The following is a 20,965-nucleotide window of genomic DNA, read 5'->3' on the forward strand; positions in this document are numbered from 1 at the left end:
GGGCGGAGGCCCCTGCACCCGAGTAACCCTAATACCGCTTGGAGGTCGGGAATTATCCAAGGGTTGGCCGCTAGAAGCTCGACTTTACTGATCGAACGACCCGCTTACCCTTCGGAAGAGCGGGGGTGCAGCGTCACGCGAGGCCTCAAAGGGCGCCACAACGCGTGCACATTCAGGGTTTTTTATTGTGGTTTTCCTTCCACTCGGACCGGCCGGTTAAGGCAAGCCCACTGGCAAGGTACAATCCGCGAGACATGTCCACGACAATTGCACGAAGTACCAGTTTGCCCGGCGGGGGGTCGAGACCCCTGACCGACGACGACACATCGCCGTCACGGCCCACCGCGCCACAGTTCCACCACAACCACTGAGTGCCGTGATGTATCCATCACCTTACCACGCTGCAACGCAGCAGCTGATTCCAAAACTCAACTAGCTTCAGTGCACCGCATCTCGCATATTTCCCGAAAGAAAGAGTCGAGAGCAGCCGAGGCCCAGTAACAAGTGCGTAGCATCGCAACGAAATGGACCCCCTCCCCAGTCACCCCCCGCACAAAGCAAAGGTCCCCCAGCCTCACCTTTGAGATCAGGTGATCTCTCCAGCTTGCCGGGGACTAGCGGACTTATCTCCGCTGGGCGCTGATGCCCTCTCCAGAGACTGGCCTCCAAGATAAAGGCCAGCCTGTATAGCCTCCTTATTTGCTTCCCCTTTGCGACGGCATTGCTGCGGTCGCTCCAGGTACTGGGCCCCCCCGGCACGACAAGCCTAGGAGCCGCGGGTAAATCCATCCGCGGAGGGGGGGAACCTAACCTAACCTAACCTAACCTAACCTAACCTAACCTAACCTAACCTAACCTAACCTAACCTAACCTAACCTAACCTAACCGCAGGGGTGGGACAAGGCGGCGAGGCTAAGCTACGCGTATTGCTAAAAAAGCCGAGGGCACCAATAATATTACCGGCTTTCTCCTGGCACAAGCGAACCTTAGAAAAAAGAGAATCGCGATCCAGGAGTTTATAAAAGAAGCGGGCGGTAGAAACGTGAAAATAGCACTACTCCAGGAACCGTACATAGGGGCCAGTAAACAGATGGCAGAAAGCCCTATGTACAGAGTAGTGCAGTGCGTACCCACTGGAGAGAAACCGGTGAAGGCGGCGATACTTGTTTTCGACGAGCACATCGAGGTCTTACAAGACAAAACTCTTATAACGGAAAACATAGTGGCTGCCGTCCTGAGAACGGACCAGTGGGAGATAGGGATAATTTCAGTGTACTTCGAAGGCGATGAACCCATCGAACCATACCTCGTACAACTAGGAAGCTTCACGAAGAGACTAAAAACCAAGATGGTACTAATTGGAGGGGACGTGAATGCATGGAGTGAATGGTGGGGGAGCCGAAACGAAGACACACGAGGAAAGGAACTACGAGGGTTCCTTGAAGAAGAAGGGCTGAACATCCTAAATTGTGGCAACACACCCACCTTCGACACCGTAAGAGGGGGCCGTAGATACACGAGTGCAGTAGATATCACAGTATGCACAACGGCTCTCCTCAGTAAGGTAACGAGATGGTGGGTTGATACTTCTATTACTAGTTCAGACCATAACACGATTTTTGTGACTACAGCCCTTCAAAAACCCCAAACGCACACCCTACCGAAGACGACCCGCATATACAGTACCAAAAATGCAGACTGGGAGGATTTTAAGAACAAGTTAAGGACGGACATGACAAATAAGGGAATAAATTCTGACAAAATAAAAGAACTGGACACGAAGGCCAGGGTCAATAACATAGTAACGGAATATTCGAAATCAATTATAAAAGCCGCAGAAAAACATATCCCCAAAATTAAACAAAAAAGAAAAAACTTCAATCCACCCTGGTGGAACAAAGAAATAGAGGCCCTTAAGAAAGACATGGTCAGGAAAAAGAAACGGATCTCATACGCAGCTCCCAGGAGGAGAGAGTACGTAATAACTGCCTACCTGGAGGCAAAAAAGATATACGAAGAAGAGATCGAAAGGGCTCAAAAGGAAGGGTGGAAAAAACTCTGCACGAAGCAAGAAGGGGAAAGCTTATGGGACAGAATATATAAAATAATAAGAAAGGCGGAAGGGATCAGGGAAGACACCACGCTAATAGAGAAGGGCATTTCACTGAACTCCGAAGAATCGGTGCAGCTGCTGGCACAGAAATTCTTCCCGCCTGACAATTGTGAGATGGATGATGACATCCATCAAAGAATGAGGAAAACGGTTGAGGAAATGACCAGCAGCTTGCAGGGAAGTAGTGCTGATGAAGTGCCAATCACAATGGCGGAGCTCATCAGCACTGCTAGAAGCTTCAACCCGAGGAAGGCCCCGGGGGCTGACGGACTCACTGCGGATATCTGCTGCGCAGCTATCACGGCGAACCCGGAGGTTCCCTTGGCCATCTTCAATAAATGCCTCGAAGTGGGATGCTTCCCTGATCTATGGAAGGAATGCACGATAGTGGTACTGAGGAAGCCAGGAAAGGAGGATTACGCGGCCGCCAAATCCTACCGTCCAATAGGCCTGTTGCCAGTCATGGGGAAGATCCTAGAAAAGGTGATCATAAATAGAATAAGACATAGCCTACTCCCCAGGATGAGCAGGAGGCAGTATGGATTCATGCCAGGAAAGAGCACGGAGGATGCCCTCTACGATATCTTGACAAAAGCGAGGAGCCACATTAAAAACAAGGAAATAGTGCTGATGGTGTCGCTAGATATCGAGGGGGCTTTCGACAACGCATGGTGGCCGGCGATCAAGTACCAACTAGCAAAGAAAGACTGTCCCAAGCAACTAAGGCTGGTAGTGGAAGACTACTTCAAAGGCAGGAAGGTGGTGGTCCGCTACGCAAACAGAGAGAATGTGAGGCAACCTGAAAAGGGATGCATTCAGGGCTCGATTAGCGGGCCCACCTTCTGGAACATCTTGCTCGACCCACTACTGGTCGAACTAGAAGAGGATGGGACATACGCACAAGCTTTCGCAGACGATGTTGTGTTGATGTTCAGCGGAACGGACACGCACTCCATCGAAAACCGAGCGAACGTTGCCCTCGAGTATGTGAGGAAGTGGGGTATCGAGAACAAGCTCAACTTCGCGCCACAAAAAACCAAAGCAATGGTCCTGACGCGAAGATTGAAGTTCGATACCCCAAGAATAAGAATGAATGGACAGGACATAGCATTAGAGAAGGAAATTAAATTACTGGGGCTGACTATAGACGAAGGGCTAACGTTTAACAAGCATGTGCAAAATGTCACAAGAAAAGCGGCGGATATTCATAAAAAAGTAGCTAGAATGGCGAAGCTGGAATGGGGAATGACGGGAGACATGGTACACCAGGTATACCAAGCCGTCATAGAGCCGATAATTACGTACGCGTCGGCAGCCTGGGCACCGACAGTTAAGAAACTGTGCACGAAGAAAAAACTGGAGACGGTGCAGAGGGCATTTGCACAGAAAATAGCAAAGACCTACAGGACGGCATCGCTAAATTCCGCGACGCTATTGGCGGGGATACTGCCCCTCGACCTCAGGGTGGAAGAAGCCGCCGCGATGTTTGAGGCCAGAAGGGGGTCGTCTCCGTTCATACGCGAAGGAGACCGGATTGAGAGAGCCGTACCTGCTTTAGAACAACCCCATCCCGCGGAAAAACCGGAGATAAGCTTCGCCATCACAACTGACCCTGGCCTAATACAAAATGACGACACAACAGCTATCTACACAGACGGTAGTAAGACGGAGAAAGGAGTAGGGGCAGCATGGACGAAATGGGAAGGAGGAAGAGAGCGAAAATGGAAAAAGATAAAGATGGCCCCTTACTGCACCGTATATCAAGCAGAGCTGGCGGCTCTCGTCGGTGCAGTGAGGGAGGCGATGATAGCGGGTACTGACGTGAACATCTGCAGCGACTCGCGGTCTTCGCTCGAGGCGATTGCGGGCGGACGCTCTCGAAACCCCCGAGTAGTCGAGATCCGCAGACACCTGGTGGAGAGCCTTAAAAAGGGCCAGAATATTAAGCTCCACTGGGTGAAAGCGCACGTCGGCACGGAGGGGAATGAGAGGGCGGACGAACTCGCGAGAGCCGCTGCGGAGACCTCGAAAGTCAAAGCAGCTCACGTAGAGTACCCGCTCTCATACATCAGGAAAGAAGTGAGAAGAAAAACTATAGAAGAATGGGATCGAAGATATAAGGAAGGGATAACAGGGGGAATAACCAAATTGTTCCTGCCAAATATTACAAGGGCACATAAACAAATCCGAGAGAAAAGATTCAGTCCCGGGATGGCACAGGTCCTCACAGGCCATGGGCCCTTTGCCGAGTACCTGTGCCGTTTCAGGCTGAAAGAAAAACCTGACTGCGAATGTGAGAGTGGGGTGGAACAATCCATCCCACACCTACTTCTGGAGTGCCCCATTTTTGCCTCCTCCAGATGCGACCTGGAACAGATGACGGGCATGTCGCTTAGTCTTCAGGGACTGCCCGACATGCTAGTCTGTAAAAGATCGCACCTGGAGGATTTTTGCCAAAAAATTACCAAAAGAACAGCTAAGTTCAATGAGAGTAAGGCCGGGGCGGGGACCGCGAGGCGGCCGGCGCCCACTTGCCAATGAGTATTATAAGAATACTCACGGAAAAGTAAAAGCCGCCCGCGTCGCGGGCCCCGTCTCTGGATAGGAATGTGTTGAAAATAATTAATGTAAGGATATAGATAAAAGTAGGAAAATAAGAGACTGACTGTGATAGAAATGTAAAGATAAATAGATAGAGTAAAGAAAAAGATAAAAATAGGATAATAAAAAATGTAACTGAAACTGTGATACTGATAGGTGTAAAACCCTAATAAAAAATAAAGCTGTGTGTCAATTATTTTGAGGAAGGATGATAGAAATGATGGAAGTTTAGCTTAGACAACGACCCTGTGCGATAAAGTAGCCGGGGAAGGTAGGCCTATTAGGTGCATAGAAATAAAAAAAATAAAAAAAAAAAAAAAAACCTAACCTAACCTAACCTAACCTAACCTAACCTAACCTTTTTTTTTTTTTTTTTTATGAAGGAGGTTAAAATGCACAAATGCAGGCCCGCGGGCGTATGCAGTCGCTACCGCGGGGACTGTGGGGATGGCGTTCTCAAAGTCCCTCTGCTAATCAGAGGGGAGAAGCCGGACCCACTAAAAATTCCTCCTGAACCCTCCATACCGCCTGCGGTACCAGACTACACCCATTCTGAATGAATGCCGTCCGGCACCGCATTGAGCTCCCCGGGGGTCGCACTAGGCATTCAACCCAGAAAGCTCAGGCGGGTATGTCCGCATAAGGGCCTGGCGACGACGCAGTGGGACGCAGTTGGACCCACGCAACTATGCGTATATTGGGCCCACCCTGCGCCTACCCACCCTTCACCTTGCCGTCGCCAAGCACAACCCCTCCGGTCGATTCAACGCACCTCCCGCTGGCGATCGACAGCCGGAAAACCGGCAAACCGGCCCCACGAAACCGAAAAACCGGCAAACCGGAAAACCGGTAAACCGGAAAACCGGAAAACCGGTAAACCGGCCCCATGAAACCGGAAAAACCGGTAAACCGGAAAACCGGCCCCATGAAACCGGAAAAACCGGTAAACCGGAAAACCGGAAAACCGGTAAACCGGCCCCATGAAACCGGAAAAACCGGTAAACCGAAAAACCGGAAAACCGGTAAATCGGCCCCATGAAACCAGAAAACCGGTAAACCGAAAAACCGGTAAAACCGGAAAACCGGCCCCACGAAACCGGAAAAACCGGTAAACCGAAAAACCGGTAAAACCGGAAAACCGGCCCCACGAAACCAGAAAACCGGTAAACCGGAAAACCGGAAAACCGGTAAACCGGCCCCATGAAACCGGAAAAACCGGTAAACCGGAAAACCGGAAAACCGGTAAACCGGCCCCATGAAACCGGAAAACCGGTAAACCGGAAAACCGGAAAACCGGTAAACCGGCCCCACGAAACCAGAAAACCGGTAAACCGGAAAACCGGAAAACCGGTAAACCGGCCCCGCGAAACCAGAAGAACCGGCAAACCGGAAGAACCGATCGCCATGCCTCATGGCTACCTAGTATTGCTGCAACAACACTCGGCAGCGAGAGGTCCGTCCAAACGACCGACACCAGGTCGAGACAGTGTTGCCTCAACCAAGTGGCACATTCGGCCAGGGTGTGCAGTCACCACCCCTGAATCGCGGCACAGCGTCTCCAGATCCCCCCCAACAGGCTGGTGCAGCTATGATGGTTGTGCCACACCAACCTCCATGGGAGCGTTCCCCACAGTTGTCCCAGTCCTTTGGGCTCCCAGGCCCTTCGTCACCTTCGGAGGGTTGCAGGCCCTTCCCGCCATCTTATGGTCTGCTGGCTTCCCAGCCGTTGAGCAGACCGCGCAATGCAGCTCTTTCGAGCTGCATTCATTGGCCTTGTGGCCAGCAACCCCACATCGATAGCACACCTCCGCCAAGTCCATCGTTGAGTCACAGGTGGCTCGCACGTGACCCAACTTCTGGCACTTGTAGCACCTCAAAGGGCGGTCCTCTCGGATTTCAACCCGACAGGAGCTCCACCCAATGAGGAGCTTTCCTTGGCACACTTTCTGGGCGGCGGCGACCGGACATATGAGGAACATCTCCCCCAAGCCCCGTATCCCACGCCTCAAAATCTTACCCGGCTTGATCGCTTCAGCCGGGCACCCACCCATGGCAGCCACCGCCTCCGTCACATCCCTCTCAGTGACGCTGTCGTCAAGGTCCCGAATAAGGAGGTCCGCACATTTGACGGGCCTCCCCACCAAGGCCTCCCCCGACAGCACCACACGAAGCCTGTCCGCCAGGGCATCAGCCTTCTCCTCTCTGTCAACCCCCGGCACCTCCAGCATCCGAGCTCCCGTTGCCGTTAGCCGGATGCTGATAGTTGCAATACCAATCTCAGCCAGGTTTATACCATTTCTTGCCTTGAGTAGCACATCGGCATACGTCACCCCCCGCTCCACCGCCTCCCTCCGCAATGTGATGACCACTGCGGAAGTTTTCGGCGGAGTGAGCGAAGGCTGCACCCTGACAGACCTCTCTATAACTGCCACTCGCCCAGCCGAGGGCCCTGCGCCGCGACTCACTCCATGGTCCTCTGACCGGCCAACACGGCCACTTCCCCCACTCACAGGGGGAAGGACCGGCACAGCGGGAGAACCACCCTTCTTTCCCTTTCCCTTCTTTTTGCTGACGGTCGCCCAGCTTCCGTCACTAGGACCCCCAGAGACCCGGGGCCCCGAAAGACCTGGGGCCTCCGGGACTCTGCTCCCCTCAAAATCTTCGGGGCCCTGGGTCCCCACCACATTCGGAGCCACCGTGCCCCGACCCCCCAACGAACCCTCACGGGTGCTTGAGCCCAGGGGCCCTGCAAAATTCGGGGCCACCGGCCCCCCCCTCTCCACAAAACGCTCAGGGGCTCCCGGACCACGGGCCGATGCCGCCAGCGGAGGACGCAGCACAGGCTCAGGGAGGAGCCTGTCCCCAATCCCCGCAAGCTTGGCATCTAGCATGCCCCCAACAGCCCGCATCACCTCCCCCATAAGGCTCTCCTTCACCCCATCCAAAAGCCCCTCCATCATTTGACGGAGGGCATCCGGAGTGGAGGGACCCTCCACCGACACGGGGTGTCCCTTTGTCTGCGCTAAGTGCGCAGTGCTCTCATTGAACTCCCTCCTAAGGGCCGCAAGCTCCAGACCCAGGTCTTTTACCTGGGCCCTCAGGCGAACATTGTCCCTCAGGAGGCGCCTCCCCTCATCCCCTCCCAGGCATCTCTCCGCGAGATCCTCCACGATCTCAGCCACCTCCTTGGCTGCAACCTTCAGGTCGCGGACAAACTCACCCTTGAGGTTGCCCGACTTCGTCGCAATTTCGAAAATGCGACGAACCCGCACAGCCGTCCGCTCCTTCATCTCAGCAATGCCAAGGAGGATGACATCGTCGAAATCCTCCTCCCCGGATGACCTCACTAACCTGATATCCACACTGGCGGGAGCCCCATAATCGGAGACATTCCCCGCACCTTCTAACCTCTCTGCAAGGCGAGAGCGAGCGTTCTGACGCCGCAACTCTGCCTCCGCCTCCTCCAACCCAACCACTGCCACGTGCCATACTTTGTGTCAGGAGATCCTGGGCATTGGCACAGTGGTTAAGGTTACCTTGGAGGAATCGAAGGGTTGTGCTAGGCATTCACGCTTCCATCTAAGTGCATTGGTTCCCCGTCCGGTGGGGGAGACTCGGTCGGAACGTTGTTGTGCCGCGGCCTCTCTCTTCTTGCAACTTTGGCGCTAGGGGCCGGACATTTAGCACTCCCCAGCCGATGGTCAGCCTTTCGGCCCGCTTCTTGGCAAAGGACGCACATGAGTTTGCCCACGCAAGTCGCGGCCCTGTGACCTGGTTGTGCGCAGCGGTAGCAGAGACCGCTACGATCTGTACCAAATGTGCACCTGCTGGCTACGTGCCCGTTTTGAAGGCACCGGTAACACCTTATCTCTCTCCGCTCCAGAATGGTGACCCTAGCTGCGACCCAGCCTATGAGAAGTCGACCCTTAGAAATTTGTTTGGCCGCAAGGATCGGACAACGGACCCAGGCCCCAAACAAACCAGTCCTGTCCGGCCGCACCTCACTCACCGTTATTAGCTCCCGGTTACAGCCACCCTTCTCCGCTATAGCTATTTTGATATCATCTGACGTGACTGAGTCATCAAGGCCAGCCACTCGAACCTCGGCACACTTTTCAGGTCGCGACACGTTCACCCCGCTAGGACAGACATCCTTCAATTTCCTGGCAAGGGCATCGGCCTTGTCTCCACTATGTGATCCAGGTAGCTCTAGGATCACCGCTCCCGTTGCCGCCCGCTTAAACTTGACGGCTTCAATGCCCAGATCACTCAAACAAATTTTTTCCTTTGCCTCCCGTAGTACGGAGGCGTAAGACATATCCTGTTCCTTCTCAGTGATCGTGAGTACAACGGCCGTAGATCTTGGGGCCTTCAGCTTTACTCGTGGCCGTTGAACGGTCGTAGCTGCGGGCTTTACGATGCTAGCGGTTGGGGTATCCTTGCTAGTTGCGTTCCCCTTCTTGGCCTGTTTGCGCTTCCTGGTCACTGTTTTCCACTCCTGCTCGCCAGTGGCCTCCAGGTTGCTCTGGGTTGGTGGAATCTGCGCACTTAGGGCATCGGGTGCATTGTTAGCATCAAGTGCCCGCATTTTCTTTCCTTTCCTAGGTTTCCGCTTCTGCTCTAGCGAGTCTCCTCCTATGCTCTTTGGCGTAGAGTCTCCAGTTGGAATCGGATCCGCTGCTAATGGTGGTCGAACTTTTGGTTCCGCATTTAGGCGAGGCTCCAGGTTGGCGAGTCTCGCACTAAGACATTCGCCCATTTGTCTCATTAAACGACCTTCGAGCTCGGCCAAAAGTTGTGGTAGCTGCGGAGATGGTGAGGATTTCCGTGGTTGCTCTTTATGCACCGGTTTCCTGGAACACTCTTGGATCAGGGTTCTCAACTCAGCCATTTCTTTTTGAAGTGCTTCCACCTGTCCACGAAGCCTCTCATTTTCGTTTCGGAGAGCCCTCGTCTCATCACTGACTGTACGGTCAGCTAGCTCTTCGGCGTCTCTGCGAATTGAGGTTACCGCCTGTTTAAGCGCTGCCACAAAGGTGCCCTTTAGGTTGCTCGAATTTCGGGCGACTTTATCCACGGCGGCGAGGCTGGCCTCAATCCTCACCTTTGGGTCAGCGAGCCGTTCCGTTTGCGCTATGCTACTTATTTTTGTTGGGGGACTGGGAGTCACCTCTAGCAATTCCGCTTCAGTCCTCTTCTCCCGTTCTACTCGTTGGAGTTTAGTTAAGGCAGCCCGGGACTTTCTCGTCGAGTGAGGGGTTCCAGTGTCGCTAGAACTACATTCCACCTTCCTTCTTTTCCGACGAAAGAATCGCGCCGGTCGTCCTTGTACATGTGGTGAGTTGATGGAGGCATACGACGCGTCAGCGCTGAGCATCTCACAACTCGTCTCCAGACTGGCCTCCATCATTTGTCGTCCCATATTTGTTTCGATATCAGTAATAGCCTCAACTTCTCGGTCTACTATGATGTTATTTGGACTCGATGAGGGTAGTGGAGTTCGCACCAAGACCACTCTACACTCTTTGAGAGGGACAGGCGTACTCCGGTTGGACATCTCGCTCTCATCCCTTTCATTCTCCTTCACATCTTCACATCCTACACCTCTCTCCTCCTTCTCTTTCTCATGAGTTTTGCCCCCCCCCAGAGTACGGTGGGGCTTAGCCATGGCATCGCCATGGGTGGGATTTAACCCACCTGGGGTAGTTAAACGTGTATTAAAACTCATGCTTGCTTTTATTTAAACAGGGGTCGCTCCCCTGTGGCCCTCTTAAAGACCCATGTACCACAGCCGAGAGCCCAAGCTGTAGCGAGTCCTCGCCGTCACTCCGGAGGGATCCGGGGACGCGTTTTTTGGCGCTAGGCATTGACCTGCCCGCCAACGACCTCAATTCCTCATAAAGAGGGGATTAGGTGTCCGACGCCACGCTCATCAGCGCCGAACGTTAGGGGATTTTTGTATCAAGGTTTCCTTCCTCTTATTGCCCAATAAGGCCTCTCCTCCAATCGTGCGTCGAGCGTCCTCCACCATACGCTGACCATATCACCAAAGAATGCTGTTTTGCCCCCCAGAAAACAGAACATACATACATCTACACAGCATCTCGCATGTTTCTTGAGAAAGAAAGAGTCGAGAGCAGCCAAGGCCCAGGTCAAAGCAAAGGTCCCTCAGCCTCACCTTTGAGATCAGGTGATCTCTCCAGCTTGCCAGGGACTAGCGGACTCATCTCCGCTGGGCGCTGATGCCCTCTCCAGAGACTGGCCTCCAAGATAAAGGCCAGCCTGTATAAACTCCTTATTTGCTTCCCCTTTACGACGGCATTGCTGCGGTCGCTCCAGGTACTGGGCCCCCCCGGCACGACAAGCCTAGGAGCCGCGGGTAAATCCATCCGCGGAGGGGGGGAACCTAACCTAACCTAACCTAACCTAACCTAACCTAACCTAACCTAACCTAACCTAACCTAACCTAACCTAACCTAACCTAACCTAACCTAACCTAACCTAACCTAACCTAACCTAACCTAACCTAACCTAACCTAACCTAACCAGTCGCAGTCGAACCGCCGTCGCGTAAGCAGCAAAACCGTTTAGCTCCGCAAACTAAAAATCCCAAAAATAGGATTTTTGTCGCGAAATAAACATCGCGATACATCATTTTGTGCGTCTCGCGACGGCGAATCTAAATATATAAATATTGTCTAGTAAAAAGTGAATATAAGTGACTAAAAAGTTCAAAAAACAACAAAAAAGTGAAAAAACAGTGACAAAAGTGAGTGCGACGCACGTATTTGATCGGTAACCTTTGCTTTTCTTCGCATCGCTGGATGCGCCTTGCTAAGCCGCATCTTTTGACACCAATCTTGGATTTTTACGGATAAAGGTTTTTGAGAAATTTAAATAAAATAAAAAAGGGGCGTGACCACTGGTCGGAGAATTAGAGCCGTCCCCCACAAGTGCTATACACCAAAAGGCGCGGCTCAAAAAGACGAGTCGATTGACATAATTTTCTAAAATATATGCCTGGGGGAAAAAATTATATAACTGAAAAACCAAAAATAACCTAACAAAAAACAACTTAAAGCTCAAAAACTTAAAAACTAAAGCGGTGACCCCCAATTTAAATAACGTCACTCGATAGAACTCACGAAGACGCGTCTGCTGAAGGGTCGCAAGGATTTTTACCATCAAAAATAAAAAAGTTACGACATAAAAACCCAAAAACCACGTGGCACGTGGTCGGCGAAATCCGAATTTTCTGGAAAAGTGCGATACGTCGTTGGATAGCCCTCTGCGAGCTGAACTTAACGACGGTTCGAACCAGAAGATCGGACCAACCCGAGCGGAGCTGCAGCGACGGGAAGAAACCAGGAAGAAAACACAAATATCTCGGGAACGGTTGGTTTTTTCGCGTTTTTAAGGGCAGATCAATATATTATATATTGGTTTTGTCCGCCTGGTCCGCCCCTACCAGGATCGAAATTCCAAATTTTTAAATTCCAAATTTTCAAAATTTATAAAATTTATTAAACATTTCTAAAATTTTTGAAATATTAAAATCTTTTGGCAGCTAATAACTCGAAAACGGTGCGTTTTTCGGCAATTTTGGCAGCGGACTTGTATACGTAATATACGTATACTTAGCAAGTTTGGACGAATTAGGGGAATATAAATATATAAAAAACGCACCTAACCCACGGACACGTCCGCCTGACCACCCATCAAAATCACAACATACAGGTGCGACGGCTCAAACGACTCCACTCAAAGAGGGGAGTCATTTTATAGCTACCGCACCTAACTACACACACACACAAGTGACTTACACACACACACACACACACAAAACACCATAAACACTAAGTGTGACGGCTCATTTGACTCCACTCAAAGAGGGGAGTCACCTGACAACCACCACACTTATACACACACACACACATCCTCTCGACTAGGGCGGACGGTCCAGCGCGCGTAGTTATTTATTTCTAAATTATACCAGCCCTTCCCGAGGACTTGAAACAAATAGCTTAAGTTTAGAAATTTGACATTTTGACGGCTGCCACCCTATTGGGGACAGACCTTAGGATAAGTTTTAAACAATTTTTGACAAATTGACGGCTGCCACCCTTTTGGGGACAGACCCTAATATTAAGTTAATATTTTAATATAATTGTAAATAATAATTTATTACTGTGAACTGACACGGCTACTGCCCTATTGGGAGTAGACCTTAGGATAAGTAATAATATTAAGAAATTAATAATTGTACATAGGAATTATTTGCTATTGACACGGCTACTGCCCTATTGGGAGTAGACCCTAGATTAAGTTATTCATTTTAAAAATTTGAAAATAGCGTAGTACTTTTATTGAACTACTTTGATTTTAATAACTGTATAGGAATAAAAGGAAGAGACGCGGAGCACGGAGCCTTCAGCCAGAGCTGTCCAACCCGGCAGGGGTGGGACAAGGCGGCGAGGCTAAGCTACGCGTATTGTTAAAAAAGCCGAGGGCACCAACAATATTACCGGCTTTCTCCTGGCACAAGCGAACCTTAGAAAAAAGAGAATCGCGATCCAGGAGTTTATAAAAGAAGCGGGCGGTAGAAACGTGAAAATAGCACTACTCCAGGAACCATACATAGGGGCCAGTAAACAGATGGCAGAAAGCCCTATGTACAGAGTAGTGCAGTGCGTACCCACTGGGGAGAAACCGGTGAAGGCGGCGATACTTGTTTTCGACGAACATATAGAAGTCTTTCAAGACAAGTCATTTATCACGGAAAACATAGTGGCTGCCGTCCTGAGAACGGACCAGTGGGAAATAGGGGTAATTTCAGTGTACTTCGAAGGCGATGAACCCATCGGACCATACCTCGAACAACTAGGAAGCGTCACGAAAAAACTTAAAACCAAGATGGTACTGATTGGAGGGGACGTGAACGCATGGAGTGAATGGTGGGGGAGCCGAAACGAAGACACACGAGGAAGGGAATTACGAGGGTTCCTTGACGAAGAGGGGCTGAGCATCTTAAATTGTGGCAACACACCCACCTTCGACACCGTGAGAGGAGGCCGTAGATACACGAGTGCAGTGGACATCACAGTATGCACAACGGCCCTCCTCAGTAAGGTAACGAGATGGTGGGTTGATACTTCCATCACTAGCTCTGACCACAACACAATTTTTATGACTACAGCCCTTCAAAAACCCCAAACGCACAACCTACCGAAGACAACCCGCAAATTCAATACGAAAAACGCAGACTGGGAGGAATTTAGAGACAAGATAAACATGGAATTGACACATCTAGGACTGGACATAGAAACAATAAAAGGACAGGACACAAAGGCCGGGGTCAATAACATAGTAAAGGATTACACGAAATTAATAATAAAAGCCGCTGAAAAACATATCCCCAAAGTAAAACAAAGGAAGAAAAGCTTCGATCCACCCTGGTGGAACAAGGAAATAGAGGCCCTAAAAAAGGATATGACAAGAAAAAAGAAAAGGATCTCATACGCAGCTCCCAGGAGGAGAGAGTGCGTAGTAAACGCCTACCTGGAGGCAAAAAAGACCTATGAAGAAGAGATCGAAAGGGCTCAAAAGGAAGGGTGGAAAAAACTCTGTACGAAGCAAGAAGGGGAAAGCTTATGGGACAGGATATATAAAATAATAAGAAAGGCGGAAGGGATCAGGGAAGACACCACGCTAATAGAGAAGGGCATTTCGTTGAACTCCGAAGAATCGGTGCAGCTGCTGGCACGGAAATTCTTCCCGCCTGATAATTGCGAGATGGATGATGACATCCATCGAAAAATGAGGAAAACGGTAGAGGAAATGACAAGCAGCTTGCAGGGAAGTAGCGCTGATGAAGTGCCAATCACAATGGCGGAGCTCATCAGCACTGCTAGAAGCTTCAACCCGAGGAAGGCCCCGGGGGCCGACGGACTCACTGCGGATATCTGCTGCGCAGCTATCACGGCGAACCCGGAGGTTCCCTTGGCCATCTTCAATAAATGCCTCGAAGTGGGATGCTTCCCTGATCTATGGAAGGAATGCACGATAGTGGTACTGAGGAAGCCAGGAAAGGAGGATTACGCGGCCGCCAAATCCTACCGCCCAATAGGTCTCCTGCCAGTCATGGGGAAGATCCTAGAAAAGGTGATCATCAACAGGATCAGACACAGCCTACTCCCCAGGATGAGCAGGAGGCAGTATGGATTCATGCCAGGGAAAAGCACGGAGGATGCCCTCTACGATATCTTGACAAAAGCGAGGAGCCACATAAATAACAAGGAAATAGTGCTGATGGTGTCGCTAGATATCGAGGGGGCTTTCGACAACGCATGGTGGCCAGCGATCAAGTACCAACTAGCAAAGAAGGACTGTCCCAAGCAACTAAGGCTGGTAGTGGAAGACTACTTTAAAGGCAGGAGGGTGGTGGTCCGCTACGCAAACAGAGAGCATGTGAGGCAACCTGAAAAGGGATGCATTCAGGGCTCGATTAGCGGCCCCACCTTCTGGAACATCTTGCTCGACCCACTACTGGTCGAACTAGAAGAGGATGGGACATACGCACAAGCTTTCGCAGACGATGTTGTGCTGATGTTCAGCGGAACGGACACGCACTCCATCGAAAACCGAGCGAACGTTGCCGTCGAGTATGTGAGGAAGTGGGGTATCGAGAACAAGCTCAACTTCGCGCCACAAAAAACCAAAGCAATGGTCCTGACGCGAAGATTGAAGTTCGATACCCCAAGAATAAGAATGAATGGACAGGACATAGCATTAGAGAAGGAAATTAAATTACTGGGGCTGACTATAGATGAAGGGCTAACGTTTAACAAGCATGTGCAAAATGTCACAAGAAAAGCGGCGGATATTCATAAAAAAGTAGCTAGAATGGCGAAGCTGGAATGGGGAATGACGGGAGACATGGTACACCAGGTATACCAAGCCGTCATAGAGCCGATAATTACGTACGCGTCGGCAGCCTGGGCACCGACAGTTAAGAAACTGTGCACGAAGAAAAAACTGGAGACGGTGCAGAGGGCTTTTGCACAGAAAATAGCAAAGACCTACAGGACGGCATCGTTAAATTCCGCGACGCTATTGGCGGGGATACTGCCCCTCGACCTCAGGGTGGAAGAAGCCGCCGCGATGTTTGAGGCCAGAAGGGGGTCGTCTCCGTTCATACGCGAAGGAGACCGGATTGAGCGAGCCGTACCTGCTTTAGAACAACCCCATCCCGCGGAAAAACCGGAGATAAGCTTCGCCATCACAACTGACCCTGGCCTAATACAAAATGACGACACAACAGCTATCTACACAGACGGTAGTAAGACGGAGAAAGGAGTAGGGGCAGCATGGACGAAATGGGAAGGAGGAAGAGAGCGAAAATGGAAAAAGATAAAGATGGCCCCTTACTGCACCGTATATCAAGCAGAGCTGGCGGCTCTCGTCGGTGCAGTGAGGGAGGCGATGATAGCGGGTACTGACGTGAACATCTGCAGCGACTCGCGGTCTTCGCTCGAGGCGATTGCGGGCGGACGCTCTCGAAACCCCCGAGTAGTCGAGATCCGCAGACACCTGGTGGAGAGCCTTAAAAAGGGCCAGAATATTAAGCTCCACTGGGTGAAAGCGCACGTCGGCACGGAGGGGAATGAGAGGGCGGACGAACTCGCGAGAGCCGCTGCGGAGACCTCGAAAGTCAAAGCAGCTCACGTAGAGTACCCGCTCTCATACATCAGGAAAGAAGTGAGAAGAAAAACTATAGAAGAATGGGATCGAAGATATAAGGAAGGGATAACAGGGGGAATAACCAAATTGTTCCTGCCAAATATTACAAGGGCACATAAACAAATCCGAGAGAAAAGATTCAGTCCCGGGATGGCGCAGGTCCTCACAGGCCATGGGCCCTTTGCCGAGTACCTGTGCCGTTTCAGGCTGAAAGAAAAACCTGACTGCGAATGTGAGAGTGGGGTGGAACAATCCATCCCACACCTACTTCTGGAGTGCCCCATTTTTGCCTCCTCCAGATGCGACCTGGAACAGATGACGGGCATGTCGCTTAGTCTTCAGGGACTGCCCGACATGCTAGTCTGTAACAGATCGCACCTGGAGGATTTTTGCCAAAAAATTACCAAAAGAACAGCTAAGTTCAATGAGAGTAAGGCCGGGGCGGGGACCGCGAGGCGGCCGGCGCCCACTTGCCAATGAGTATTATAAGAATACTCACGGAAAAGTAAAAGCCGCCCGCGTCGCGGGCCCCGTCTCTGGATAGGAATGTGTTGAAAATAATTAATGTAAGGATATAGATAAAAGTAGGAAAATAAGAGACTGACTGTGATAGAAATGTAAAGATAAATAGATAGAGTAAAGAAAAAGATAAAAATAGGATAATAAAAAATGTAACTGAAACTGTGATACTGATATTATGTGTAAAACCCTAATAAAAAATAAAGCTGTGTGTCAATTATTTTGAGGAAGGATGATAGAAATGATGGAAGTTTAGCTTAGACAACGACCCTGTGCGATAAAGTAGCCGGGGAAGGTAGGCCTATTAGGTGCAAAAAAAAAAAAAAAAAAAAAAACCTAACCTAACCTAACCTCGTCGAAGACGTAATATACAACCATTGACTTCTTATGTTGTGTTTTCCGTTTAATGCTATCGCGTTTTACTGAACATCTAGCGCCATCTAGTATACTCGATTAAAATTAACCTACCTACTGCAGGACTGCTGTCTCTTTTCTATGAATAAACCCAATAGGTTTCAAAAAAAAAAAAAAAAAAAAAAAAAAAAAAAAAAAAAAAAAAAAAACAAGCATATATATGTTGTTTTTGCCGTTTAACGTTATCGCGTTTTACTTAACATCTAGCGCCATCTAGTATACTTGATACAAAATTAACCTACATACTGCAGGACCGCTGTCTTTTCTTAGATTTATATATAAGTGTAGGTTTTATTAGCGATTTGCTACTAGTTGGAATTATCTCTGTTTATCTCCAACAAACAATTTCAGTTTAAGTTAGAGTCATAAAGGTAGATTGTTTATAATATATTTATACTTTTACAAAGTGAGAATTGAAAAACAGCAAGTACTCAATGAAATGAAAAGAGGGATTAATAAAAATCATAAAATATAAACTTAGTCTGGTATGAAATTATAACCCTTAATCAACCTTTGATTCCATATTGATGCTCCAACATCTTAGATATAAATTTAAGTTTGATGCTGATTTTAAGTTAATATTTATGTCAATTTACATTTGGTTATATCAGTGATTTGATACTAGTTTAATGTAAATGCAAAATCTGTTTAAGTAAGAAATGAATAAACATTGTATGTTATGTATTTGTCAGTTTTATTTTTGGTAATTTACCTATGTCTTCTTTAGTAGGAAAAGCCATTAATGTGGTTCACAATATTAGTTTATTATACAAGAATATACAGATAATGCATATATAAATGACCCGTACCTACTAATAGTTAGGAATATTAAACAAACAGGTACAAAATAAAAATGTTTCAGTTATGGTTATTTTTTATTAAAATAAGGCACCATATATCATCCTTACCCTAATGCAGTCTACATAGAAAAATAATAACAACTTATTAAACAATACAGACATTACTACTGAACACACACAGGTGCACTAAATTAAATGCATTACTACCTAATATAGATGTATATAATTAACTAATAAATGTAATTGTTAATTTGCAGCAATGTCAATATCTTTTATATACAAAAAAAATTGTTCAATTCATAAAACCTAACGTTTGATGTTGTGACGATTTCATAAATTTACTATGATACCTACAGTTATAGTTATGAATACATCCTGGGCGATTAAAAAAATGTTGTTTCCTTAACACAACAATTGTAAATAATTATAGTTATTCTAAAGATATAATTCTTCCCAAAATCTACAAATGCAGATTGTTTATAATAATATCTCATTAACATTCAAACTGCTGAACTTATTAAGATTAAATGTGGAAGAACATAGTTTCAGTTACTGTTTCCTGTTCTTGAGGTAATGTTACTTAACCAACCATTATTTCATACTCCACTTGTCTTATCAAATTCATTTTCAGGTACATAATATAACACTTAAATTAATTAAAATATAAGACTAATAAAACTTGTCCATTTGTGGTTTTTTTTAATACTTTTAGTTGTCTTATTAGCTTCTCTTTTTCTGAAAAGAAAATATATTAGTTAGTACTTTGACAATTAATAGAAAACTGACAAACTAAACTGTAAGATCGGTCCAAGGTTTGTTAAATAGGTAACTTTAATATTAAAACTCTTTACTTAATCCTAAACTTAAAAATATACTTAATTTGTCACTTTGCTGCTTATATTGTCAATTAAAGTTTTTAATAACCAAACAATGTCAGTAACTCCCAAGGGACTTGAATTCAAACTTCTCATTCATTAACAATATTATAATAATTTCTCTAGTAAGTATATTAACTTAGTAAATAATTAAAGAAAAAATCTGCTTTCCATTACTTGGTATTGCTCACTAGATTTTATATTTCCAAAGTTCATGAAGTATAAATCCACTTTATTTGATTAATTTAAATTAATATTATATCATTAGCCTCTATTATAATTACAATAAAATATATTTAGAACTTCTAATTATGTTCATTAGGAACTGCTTTCTCATCTGAAATATACAAATAAAATGTACAATCATTATACTTTGTGATATAACATAGAGACATAATATAAGCAATATTAAATGGTATAATATGTATTTTTCAAATTAAAGAACAATTTCATGAACTTACATGCAATATAAATATCAATAAAAGATATCGATTATAACACAAGTGCTTTTCATGAAATAAGTCCCGCGGTGATATTTTTAACTAAATTTGACAGGTCGGCAATGTTGTCATTCGTCGATGTTATCAAGTTGATTGGTGTGGTAGATTTTTGCGAATTTTTAACTATAGTCGAATTTTTAATTAGACGATATCAACTGACGTTTACGGTGTTGTCAGTTTTTAATGAAATAAAAATAGTGTTGTGACAAAGTAAAAACCCCTGAATTAATGATCGGTGATGGCACTAGTCGCCGCGCCGCGCTTTGTAATAAGACGTCAAAAAACTGATTATAGTTACATAGTACTAGTACCTAACTTATATCAGGAAAAAGCGCGGGAAACGTTGGTCGTGGCGGGAGTGTTTTTTCTTGTGAAATTTTTAAATTTAATTTAACTTGTATAAAAGATCAGTTTGTATATATTTGTATGTAGTAGTTTAATTTAATAGTTTTGTTTATTCATTTGTGTATATATTCTACAGTATCTGGTAAGTTTGTATACTTTTTCCTCAAGGCCTGGAGTCAGGCGAAAAAATGGACGAGCCCCCGGATACCGGGGGCTCGCCCCCCGAGGTAGCTTGTAATATTATAATAGAAAATAGATTTTCTAAACTGGACGAGTCCAGTGTAGATACAGATGTGGATCAACGGAATGACCGAAAAAGAATGCGAGTAGGTAAAATTTGCAAACACTGCAACAAAAGGAAAAAAAGATTCGATCCGACGCGTCGGAACAAACAAAAGGACACTGATTGCTCGTGCCAAATACCGGAAATTGAAATTCCCTCAATAAGTACTGGGCTTAAGAACGCTAATGCTCTAGATAGTTTTCAGAACAAAGTAGACCGTGTAGATACTGCAACTGTTAATACCCAACAGCACCCATCACCTCCATCAGACGTTTCTCAGTCCATAAAAAATCCTACAGGCCGAACGTCTTATGAGGCCTATGACATAGGGCCATTCGTAGTTCATGCGCAAAAAGTTTCTTCAGATACGGACATCCCCTCCCTTCACCCCGTTCAATTTGGTTATTTCCTCAAGAAAAATTCTTTTAAAAACATAATTAATGGTAGCATCAAAAGGATAGGCAGAAACAGAATTTCCCTATCATTCTCTGACCACAAATGTGCAAACGAATTTATTAATAACCCTTGCCTGGCAAGAAATATTTACAAAGCTTTTATTCCCTCATTTAATGTGACCCGAATGGGCCTGGTGCGAGGCGTTCCCGCGGAATGGTCTCCCGAAGAGATATTAGACAACATCTCTCTGCCTGTAGGCAGCGGAGGAATTATAAAAATTAGACGACTTAATTATAAAGTACGTAACAGCAGCCCTCCTGAGTGGAAGCCATCACAGACTATTGTAATAACTTTCGATGGTCAAACCCTTCCTAAACATG

General features: G+C 47.3%; 1 long non-coding RNA gene across 1 annotated transcript; it reads right to left on the bottom strand.

Moving 5' to 3' along the window:
* Positions 1-19,232: 19,232 nt before the first annotated feature.
* Positions 19,233-19,580, bottom strand: LOC125055960. Its single transcript, XR_007117974.1, has 2 exons — positions 19,523-19,580; positions 19,233-19,398 (listed from the first exon to the last, which is right to left on the bottom strand). It is a non-coding gene; the product is annotated as an uncharacterized LOC125055960 (long non-coding RNA).
* Between the last annotated feature and the right edge of the window lie 1,385 nt (positions 19,581-20,965).

This window comes from Pieris napi, chromosome 14, assembly GCF_905475465.1.
Source record: "Pieris napi chromosome 14, ilPieNapi1.2, whole genome shotgun sequence".
In the NCBI taxonomy this organism is placed as follows: Eukaryota; Metazoa; Arthropoda; class Insecta; order Lepidoptera; family Pieridae; genus Pieris; species Pieris napi.